The sequence below is a fragment of the Panulirus ornatus genome, chromosome 12, assembly GCF_036320965.1.
Source record: "Panulirus ornatus isolate Po-2019 chromosome 12, ASM3632096v1, whole genome shotgun sequence".
Lineage (NCBI taxonomy): Eukaryota > Metazoa > Arthropoda > Malacostraca > Decapoda > Palinuridae > Panulirus > Panulirus ornatus.
In genome coordinates, this window is record NC_092235.1 from 62,635,084 (window position 1) to 62,646,330 (window position 11,247).

The 11,247-nt window shown below is 45.0% G+C and overlaps 1 protein-coding gene across 1 annotated transcript in view; it reads right to left on the minus strand.

Moving 5' to 3' along the window:
- Positions 1-10,921, minus strand: part of LOC139752121 (ecdysone-induced protein 78C-like) — a 363,134-nt gene extending 352,213 nt beyond the window's left edge. Inside the window, exon 1 of the mRNA XM_071668038.1 lies at positions 10,290-10,921. The gene's annotated coding sequence lies outside the window, so the exon portion shown is untranslated. The remainder of the gene's footprint in view (positions 1-10,289) is intronic.
- Positions 10,922-11,247: the final 326 nt, after the last annotated feature.

Genomic DNA, 11,247 nt, shown 5'->3' on the forward strand with positions numbered 1-11,247 from the left:
TTCTTAGCTGAGAGACATTTCGACCATGGTGATTCTCCTTCTCTTCACCCATCATTCCTTATCTCATCGTCTTTCCCTCTCATAGTTTTATTCTTCTCAGCGTCGGACTTCTGTTACGTCGGTGTTGCCTGGTTTTTGCTTTGTTTCTTCCTGTCTTTTGTTGTTGTTGTTGTTGTTTATTTGGGTATTGCGAAGGGGACTTCGCTTCTGATTTGCCGGAATGAAATATTGTAGAGTGAACACCTCCCTCCCAGGCCGCGGACATCCATGCAGTAAGAACGTGCATGGCTTTAGAATTATAATCGACCCATGACTGTGTTCACCACTTCTCGATTGATGGTTAGAAAATGACACTGACGGCCTTAATGACCCAGGCAATCGTTAGGCCTAGAGGCCATTTAACCAACCAACCAACCAATAGCCTTAGAATAGATTTCGAAGTACACACTTCGAGTGCTCACACTCAACCTGAAATGAATTTCGAAGTACACACTTCGAGTGCTCACACTCAAAACCTGTGAGGGTCAAATGAACTTGCATAGCATGACGTTACTGTGATGTTTTGACCTGTGGTATAATGGATCTCACACTTACGGTTGCCTCTATGCCAGTATGTCCACACCGACCCAGAGACTTGGGGGGTGTGTGTACGTCAGTCACTTGCTCAGCACCAAGGTGCATGGCATGTGCACGTAGTACGATGTAGACACGGAATCTTGTGTGTCTTTTTGTAAGTTCCTTGAGATCGTCTGCAGATCATGCTAAGTGCATTCATAGACGTGTTGAGTGCACTCTGAGTTCATTTTGGGCCTTATCGCAAGAGGCACTCGACCACCTCTTCACTGGCTCGTAAACGCACCGTAAGTTCAAGTCCGAGAATATTGTGAGCAGGTCGTAAGTTGATCACGAGGACGTAATGATGATGCCGTAAGTTCATCAAGAGAATGTCGGAAGTTGGAACAGAGAGAAGATCGCAAGGACAACCTCGGAATATTCCGGGTTCAGTCTTGAGAATATTCTAAAACCATCCAGATAACAGAGTGATACGTTCAAGGCGTTATTATACACAGCCAAGCTCATTTTTTTTTTTGACAATATTTGTATGATCTTCACGAATAACACACTGATTCCTCCCGTGAATATTATTACTGTTCGTGCAGCCAATATTCTCTCGATCTTCCATGGGGAAGTGTGCATACCACAGTATGATAATGTGGATGTTGGTTTTTCTTTATATAAGAGTCGACAGACGTATCCCCCCTGACGAAGCCATGTTGGGGTTGTAAACAGTGGGAGATCGTTGTGAAAAATAGAAAAAGAAAAAAATGGATAATCCATGAATTATGATTTTTGTCTCAAGAGAATTGAGATGACTTAATCCCTAGTTTAATCATCTTGTGATGTGCAAGGGTACATACGTGAGGTTTATATATATATATATATATATATATACAAATGTATATATACAAATGTATATATATATATATATATATATATATATATATATATATATATATATATATATATATATACATTTGTATATATATATATATATGTATATATATATATATATATATATATATATATATATATATATATATATATATATATATATATAAACGTGTAGAGAACGAGGCTGTCATGACATATAATGTCAACCGTAATAAAGTGTTCGTTTCCTCATATCAGCAAGTCAGTCATCTGAGGACGGACGTCAATGTTCGGCCCGGGGAAACGGCTCGAACCCAGGCATTCGTTCGTGTACGATTTTCCGTCTGTGTTGATATTCTGTTTGGAGTGAGGGGTGATTACTGTCACGCAACCCCACACACACACACACACACACACACACAACACAACACAACACAACACAACATACACACACACACACACACACACACACACACACACACACACACACGAGATGGGGGTGCCCCATGAGGCTGAAAATCCCCTCCCCTTGCCGTGGAAATAAGTCATGTCGCCCTTACACACACACACACACACACACACACACACACACACACACACACACACACACACACAACCCAAGTATCAAACTCCTTCCCCTTCCCGTACAGATGGGTAATTAATTACTCATCTCCCGTTACCGTGTGTGTGAGTATGTGTGTCAGTGTGTGTGTGTGTGTGTGTGTGTGTGTGTGTGTGTGTGTGTCTGTGTCGCATGAGACTTCGTATAAAAGCACGATAGATGCCGCAAGGGGATTTTGAATAGCCCCCCTCCTTTAGAGAATAGAGCATCAAGAACGCCTTTCGCCGATCGCTTTCCCGGGTGTTTACGTGCTCGAGGAATGCGCTTTAACGCTGTCATCACATGCCACCAAATCACCGACATTTATCATCGCCCCTTAAACCAGAGAGGAGAGAGGTGTGTGTGTGTGTGTGTGTACACTGGCCACGAACGCGCAGTGTCTCCGAGGGACACCGACGTGGCTGTCACACGAAGGGTAATAATAATAATGGTCGTCGTTCTCTCTCGAATAATGATTACAAAAAAAAAACAAGAGAGGGGGGGAAAAAAAAAGGACGTCTGCTAATGCATGAATGACATAAACCTTTCCAAACTCCTCCTCGCCATTTATGAAGGCCTATCCATCCCCTCCCTCCCTTCCCTTCTTCCATTCACGTCCAGAATGACCAACACAAACCCCCCCCCCCTTCAGAGACCACCACCAGACCAAACCACCCACACACCCACACACCCACATCCCCAAAAGAGGTTTCAAAATCCAAGAAAACTTGGGAAGGAGGGGGTGGTGGTGGGGTGGTGGTGTGTTGTGTCTGGCCTGGGGAGTTGAGAACACTCGCTCGAGCAGCAACGTCAAAGTATCGACCACTCCGGGGTCCAGGAAGATGCTACGTGCAGGAAGGCCGCGAAGGTAGGGTTGGAACTCCGGCTGGGCCGTCGCTGGCCGGTCGACGCTGTGGGCTGACGTGCAATATTCAGTATTTGGAACGGAGGGCTTGATTACAGACAGTGTGCCAGATGGAGTGTTCCCTCCATGATGTATATTCTAAATTTTCCGACCCTGGGGGAGACCTACGCGCTGGGGGGGGGCGGGCGCCGCCCCCCTCTATGTAGAAATTTCATACACGAGTATTCTGCATAGGAATGGCTGTTCTAGGCTGGAAATTAAAAAAAAAAAGATGTATGTACCTTAAATAGCACACTTAAACCAGAAAATTACACAAAAAATGTACCTTAAAAAAGCACACTTAAACCAGAAAATTACAAAAAAAAAATTGTACCTTAAAAAAGCACACTTAAACCAGAAAATTACAAAAAAAAATTGTACCTTAAAAAAGCACACTTAAACCAGAAAATTACAAAAAAAAATTGTACCTTAAAAAAAGCACACTTAAACCAGAAAATTACAAAAAAACGTACCTAAAAACACATAAACCAGAAAATTACAAAAAAACGTACCTAAAAACACATAAACCAGAAAATTACAAAAATAAAACGTACCTAAAAACACATAAATCAGAAAATTACAAAAAAGTACCTAAAAAAACACATAAACCAGAAAATTACGAAAAAAACGTACCTAAAAAAACACATAAACCAGAAAATTACAAAAAAACGTACCTTAAAAAACAAATCAGAAAATTACAAACAAAAATGTACCTTCAAAAAAACACATAAACCAGAAAATTACAAAAAAAAAGTACCTTAAACAAACACATAAAACAAAAAATTACAAAAAACGTACCTAAAAAAAAAAAACACATAAACCAGAAAATTACAAAAATACCATTCTTTGCAACGGGCAAAAAAGAATGGGGGGGGGGGGGGAGAGGAGAAATGGAAGTTTTTTACGAAGTGGTTTGTTACATACCGCGTCCCCAAGAAATCTCCCGAGTTAACACTATGTAAATATACACACACACACACACACGACATCAATTATGGTCTATCGGAATGACAAAGTCAAATTCTAAATTCTAGTTTCGTGGGGGCAAGCCCGGTTAAACCGGGCACGTTCTCTCTCTCTCTCTCTCTCTCTCTCTCTCTCTCTCTCTCTCTCTCTCTCTCTCTCTCTCTCCCCTCCAGTTGAACGAGACTTTAAATCGCACCGGGGGAATACTTTAACCCAAGCTCGAGTTCATTCATCATCCCTAAAATCCCCCCTTATTTTTTAAGTATCCAACCCCCCCCCCCCCCCCAAAAAAAAAAGGGGTTTTCCATGATAATCGATTGAGCTTCGAACTGCCCAAGTTGTGTGATATTGACCCCCGATCTCGCGCGATGTGGAATGACGCGCATCAACGCAGTTGAACGGCAAGTCAACGTGGACACAGGTGTTTTTCGTGTTGTTTGCGGCCAGTTCGGGAAGGTGGGGATGAAATCTGTGGTTCCTCCTCCTCCTAAACCTCATAGTGTGATGTGTACGTTGTGTGAGTCCGGGGTTTTACTCAAGCACGATGGTACGGACCAGCTGCGAGAGTGAGGGGTTTACAACCCCTTGAGGTCGATGGTACAGACCCCTTTGAGGTCGACGGTACAGGTCCCTTGAGGTCGACGGTACAGGCCCTTGAGGTCGACGGTACAGTTCCTGAGGTCGACGGTACAGGGTCTTAAGGTCGACGGTACAGGCCCTTGAGGTCGATGGTACAGCCTCTTGAGGTCGACGGTACAGGCCCTTGAGGTCGATGGCATAGACCCTTGAGGTAGACGGTACAGCCACTTGAGGTCGAGGGTACAATTCCTGAGGTCGACGGTACAGGCCCTTGAGGTCGACGGTACAGGCCCTTGAGGTCGACGGTACAGGCCCTTGAGGTCGGTGGTACAGGCCCTTGAGGTCGACGGTACAGGCCCTTGAGGTCGATGGTACATTTCCTGAGGTCGACGGTACTGGCCCTTGAGGTCGATGGCACGACCCTTGACTCTAAGGCTTGACGGACGACCCGGCTCCCAAAGGCAAGGCTCATACCGTCGCTCTCCAGGGCTGTGCTTGAAGAAGCTGATGAAAAGGTTATACCACCACACCCTTGAATGTACCATAGGCCGTACCACCACACCCTTGAATGTACCACAGACCTTAACGTCATGCCCTTGGAGGTACCTCGGGCCGTACCGTCACACCCCTAAAACTACCAAGGCCGTACCGTCGCGCCCTTGGAGATATCAAGGGGGTCGTACCGTCGCGTCCTTGGAGATATCAAGGGGGTCGTACCGTCGCGCCCTTGGAGGTACCAAGGAGGCCGTACCGTCGCGCCCTTGGAGGTACCAAGGGGGCCGTACCGTCGCGCCCTTGGAGGTACCAAGGGGTTCGTACCGTCGCGTTCTTCGCGGAATGAAAATCACATACACACACACACACACACACACACACACACACACACGTGTGAGACGTGAAGCCATGGAGAGAGTCGCTTGATTTTATTGTTGAAGATGGCAGAAGGCAGGAGGCTCCGAAGTCCCTCCCTCCCTCACCCCTCACCCTTAATAATCGATAGCATGGTATGCGTACCAAAACCTGCCAAAGGTACACCAAGGAATCTGAAACCCAACGAAACCTCTGAAAAACCTGGGGCCACGTTGAGGGTGGGTGGGGGTGGGTGGGTGGGTGGGGTTGGGTGGATGGGTGGGTGGATGGGTGGGTGGATGGGTGGGTGGGTGGGGTTGGGTGTTTCGGGTTGGTATCTGTATATTAAAAAAAAAATTTAAGACTGACTTACTTACGAGATCATCGTAAATCATTTAATTTTTCAAAAAAAAAAATTAAGAAAGAAAATCTCTTTGCGGAGGTGGGGACTTAAAACGTTTTCTCTCTCTCTCTCTCTCTCTCTCTCTCTCTCTCTCTCTCTCTCTCTCTCTCTCTCTCTCTCTCTCTCTCTCTCTCTCTCTCTCTCTCTCTCTCTCTCTCTCTTCTCTTCCTCTCTCTCTCTCTCTCTCTCTCTCTCTCTCTCTCTCTCTCTCTCTCTCTCTCTCTCTCTCTCTCTCTCTCTCTCTCTCTCTCTTCTCTTCCTCTCTCTCTCTCTCTCTCTCTCTCTCTCTCTCTCTCTCTCTCTCTCTCTCTCCTCTCTCTCTCTCTCTCTCTCTCTCTCTCTCTCTCTCTCACGACGAAACGATCGAGGAGACTGCAATGGCGGCGGGGCGGTGTAGGGAGGGGAAATGTGAGGGGTATCGTGTCGGGACATTAAAGCGATAAGAGCGAGGAGAAAGGATAAGGAGAGCGGGAGGAGGGAGGATGGGGAAGGAAGTGTTCTCTCCTGATATTCTCCTCTCTGCCACAAGACGTAACGCAAGGCACTTACACACGTTATACTCCCACCACCTTTTTTTTTTTTACCCCCATGTCCGTCGTCGCGGGATGCGAGCCTTATATCGACCTGCCTCCAGTGTGTGGTGTGTGTGTGTGTGTGTGAGGGAGGGAGGTCGAGCTTCTGTGTCTTGGCTGGTCTAGTCTACCTTCCCACGTACCTTGGTAAGAGAGAGAGAGAGAGAGAGAGAGAGAGAGAGAGAGAGAGAGAGGAAGAGAAGAGAGAGAGAGAGAGAGAGAGAGAGAGAGAGAGAGAGAGAGAGAGAGAGAGAGAGAGAGAGAAGAGAGGAGAGAGAGAGAGAGGAAGAGGAGAGAGAGAGAGAGAGGGGGGGGAGAGAGAGAGAGAGAGAGAGAGAGAGAGAGAGAGAGAGAGAGAGAGAGAGAGAGAGAGAGAGAGAGAGAAGAGAGGAGAGAGAGAGAGAGAGGAGAGAGAGAGAGAGAGAGAGAGAGAGAGAGAGAGAGAGAGAGAGAGAGAGAGAGAGAGAGAGAGAGAGAGGAGAGAGAGGAGAGAGAGAGGAGAGAGAGAGAGAGAGAGAGAGAGAGAGAGAGAGAGAGAGAGAGAGAGAGAGACGATGATGAGATCAAGAAGAGAAAGTTTGACACGTTGACACACATATTGCCAAAGTTTTTTTTCTTTTTTCTTTCTTTCTTTCTTCTTCTTCTTCTCTCGTGTACTTTCCTTCTTCCTTTTTAATGTAAGATGGGTTCAGTATCTCCCCTTAGACAGGCGGCTTAACGCTCACACTTGAGGGGAGGGGTGGGGTTGGTCGGGGGGGAGGAGGGTCTCAAATGTCCACTGAATTATATGGGCGGGTAATTTCTCTTTCCCCCCCCCCTGCCCCCCTTCTCTCGGAAACCCACCCCCCCCAGACTTGTGGTGACCATCACGGGCAGTTTTCATTCATTCTCTCTCTCTCTCTCTCTCTCTCTCTCTCTCTCTCTCTCTCTCTCTCTCTCTCTCTCTCTCTCTTCTCTTCTCTTCCTCTCTCTCTCTCTCTCTCTCTCTCTCTCTCTCTCTCTCTCTCCTCTTCCTCTCTCTCTCTCTCTCTCTCTCTCTCTCTCTCTCTCTCTCTCTCTCTCTCTCATAACCAGAGTAACACTGGTGGCGGCGGTGGCGGCCCAACTCACTCACCACACACTGACCCTTCCTGTCCGCTTGTTCATTATGAACACGAAAGAACAGAAACATATGGTGTTAGTTCTTAAGTTCTTGTTTTTGTTTGTTTCCCCCTTTCCTCCCACCTCCCCCCCCCCACGTCCCTCTCTATATTCAGACGTAAAAGTTTGTTTCATCGTAGAGCAGTCACCGTTTTCTAATATACTTTTTTTTTAGGGGGGGGGTGGTAGGGAAAATGTGGCGCATTGATTTACATTTAAGGTCATCGAAATCCTTTTAAAGGGTTGCTTAAAGAACCGGACCCCTCCCTCCCTTTGCCTTGCCTGCTTACAGCCAGCCAGCCAGTACGCTTTTCTGAAATCCTTCCTCGAGCCGGTCCTACACGCTCGCTCTCGAGGAGGAGGTGGAGGAGGAGGAGGAAGAAGAGGAGGAGGAGGAGACATCTACGGAGGAGGAGGGACCATCTACCATAGGCGCAGACGAGCCATCCTTAAACACAGTGGCCTAAATACGTCGACGGCCGATTGAGCAAAAGGCTTAGATCTCGAGAGACATTTTAATTATTTCACAAAAGTCTCGGTCCAGCTTAAAATCAATAGATACTGGTGATGTGGGCCGCTGCTTCAAAGCCCCAGTGGATTGCAGAAGCCAAGCTAGTGTGGTCTTGGATTTATATATATATATATATATATATATATATATATATATATATATATATATATATATATATATATATATATTTACACACACACATATACATTTGTGTGTGTGTGTTACAAATATCTGGGTCCTCTCGTCACACGGATACAATCTCAGAAAGTAAAAGCAAGGGAAGAGAGTGGAGAGAGAGAGAGAGAGAGAGAGAGAGAGAGAGAGAGAGAGAGAGAGAGAGAGAGAGTAGGAGGAGGCAGGAAGAAGAGAGTGCAGCGAAAGAGAAAAGCACGTGAAACCCCAAAGCATGAATACAGAACGCAGTTTTAGGACCATTAGTTCGTCCCCCACTTTATCTACTACGAACATGACTCTTTAGGCGTATCTTTGACACGATCACAAACACACAGTCATACAAGGACAAGAGAGGGTTTACGAATATACGGTTTTAGTCGGTGGGTTTATTCAGTCTCAAGCTTACAGCCAGGGGCCATTATAGCCGTCAGAATGAAGTCATAACTACCAGTCAATGACCAATCAATGATCTACCAATTCTTTCTTCGAGTGTTTAACAAAATTCTAAAAGTCCATGTGTATTCCGTCGCGTCGTTGCATGGGAAGGAATTACCTTGCGATTCAGAACTGATATGTTAATATAAATGAATACTGAAGGTTTGTACCTTTGAGGGGGGGACTATAAAAATAATTCATAAACATTTCTTCAAAATCTCTTGTAATGTTTTCGTATATATTTTTCTTTTACCGTTTCTTATTACACAGAAATACCTTTTTTTCCGAAGCGATATCTCAAAATCTTTTCATTTCGTCGTTTCTATTCTGGAGAAATATATTTCTTTATATCTGTCATGAAATTTAGGTCGTAAAAATATTTAAGAAATTTACGTTTTCCTTCTTTCCCTCTTGGTGTGGTCAAATTGGGCGATGGTGGAATTTTTCGTCGTTCACTTTTCTTCATTCCTCGCACTTTTTTTTGATGTTTTTCGTTACCATACATTTTAAATAGATCCTCTTTTTTTTTTTTTTTTCCGTATTTGCGATTGTCTGAACATTTTTGTAAAACACGTATTTTGGACGCGACTTATGCTGGCGTACATTATGCTAATGTTACCTTCACGATGTGCATATCATCTGGATTATAATAGTGCCTTAAGTTTTTAAAAAAAAAAGAAAAAAAGAAAAAAAAAGAAAAGAAATAAGATATATTGCAATCAGGTTTTAATGATAGACCGTCATATGGAATGCAACACGGGTAATGAAGAGAACACTTAGTACTAATTTATTTTTATAATAGCCAGTTCAACGTCATATGAATTATCTCTTGTCATTCTGGTCGACTCAGCATATCTATAAAATTTAATAACAAAATGGTGCTGTTAACAAAGTCATGCTCTTAATTAGATCAGTGAAATCTTATTGCTCTTTCATATCTTATGCAGTCCTCCGCATTGTGAAGTGTGTATATATATATATATATATATATATATATATATATATATATATATATATATATATATATTCTGATGCATGTACACATGCACAAATCACTGTTTTAAATGCAAATGTGTAACTCTTAATTTTTATGTATTTTATGAATTTGTTTACACAGTGAACCTCGGAGGGCATTATGCGATATATATATATATATATATATATATATATATATATATATATATATATATATAACCGTCCTGAGCTTGCTTGTGGTTACACTGTAAGTGATAAGTCACTTCGACGTGGCTGTATCATGCCGGTGGACGAAAAGGAGTACAGCTTCATCGAGGAACTTTTCGCGCCACGCTGCTCAAGGAGTCCATCATTCCCCAGCTCCTGATTGGTGCGCAGCCTTAGAAGTGAACGACAGGAGGCTCATAAAAGGGATCTTGAGGTTGTATAGGTAAAATGAGAGAGAGAGAGAGAGAGAGAGAGAGAGAGAGAGAGAGAGAGAGAGAGAGAGAGAGAGAAATATGTATATATATATATATATATATATATATATATATATATATATATATATATATATATATATATATATATATATATAATTTGGTTGTATGAATCCATAGATAAGCACAGAACTGTTTTAGGTATACGAACTCGTAAACGTTCGTTATATACGTGTCATAATGGGAGTGAGGTCTGGGCAGGACTTTCCCCTCCCCCCTACGTACGTATAGAGATCATGACATACCCCTGTGATAATCAGGAAGGGTTACCTTACATACGGCAGGCAGGTGGAGGAGGGAGGGTAGGCAAGAGAATCCTGGGTCAGCCCGGTTGTTGTTGGTGTTGGTAGAAAGGTTCTTCAGGCAAAATCCACCGTACAGAGTCCGTCAGCCACGCCTAACTATCACAAGACACTTATCACAGCTGTTCATCACGAACTCGGGGGTCTTCATCACAAACAAGTCCTCATCACACACCGTCGTTCACCACAGGGGAGTGTTTCCATCACAAACGAGCGGCCGGCAGCATGGCGGGTTGCTGCTCACCAGAGCCGACGGGGGAAGGAGGAGAAATGGTGGTGGTGATTAGGCACATAGTCTCGCTCCCCGACACGAAACGACCACGGAAGATCCGGCTACCCGAAGGCAGTGTGACCCGAAAGGCCCTGAAGCACGAACTTGTCCCATGCACTGCCCTACGTGGGTGCCCCCCGGGTCACGTCCGCTGCCACGGTCGACTCTCGCCCTATCCATCTATCCCTTCACCAGGGGAGTCACTCGAGCCCCTCCATGTGCCACGGAGTGGAGACGGGCGATTTGGCCGGGTTTGTGGCGGTGGTGGTGTGGGGGCAGTGGTGGAGACCGGGGGCTGTACACCCTCTCCCGTCGGCCGTCCAAGATACACTGTGAGCAGCAGCTCAGCCTTACCCCGAGCTGGTATCTCGCGCCTCCCTCGTTCGCTCTACCTCCGGTTCGCTCTCTCTCTCTCTCTCTCTCTCTCTCTCTCTCTCTCTCTCTCTCTCTCTCTCTCTCTCTCCCAAGCTATAAGTATACGAATTTAGCACACCGTGCAACCCGTAAAATGTCGTACAAAAGCATTCATCATATTTATCTGTTCACTTTCCACGGCCTGAGGTCCCGACAGGTAGACGTGGCCAACTTCCTGAGTGCTTTAAGAGCCTCACAGGAGCAGAATAGACTCCTGGGGGCGAGAGAAACAAATAGGTAT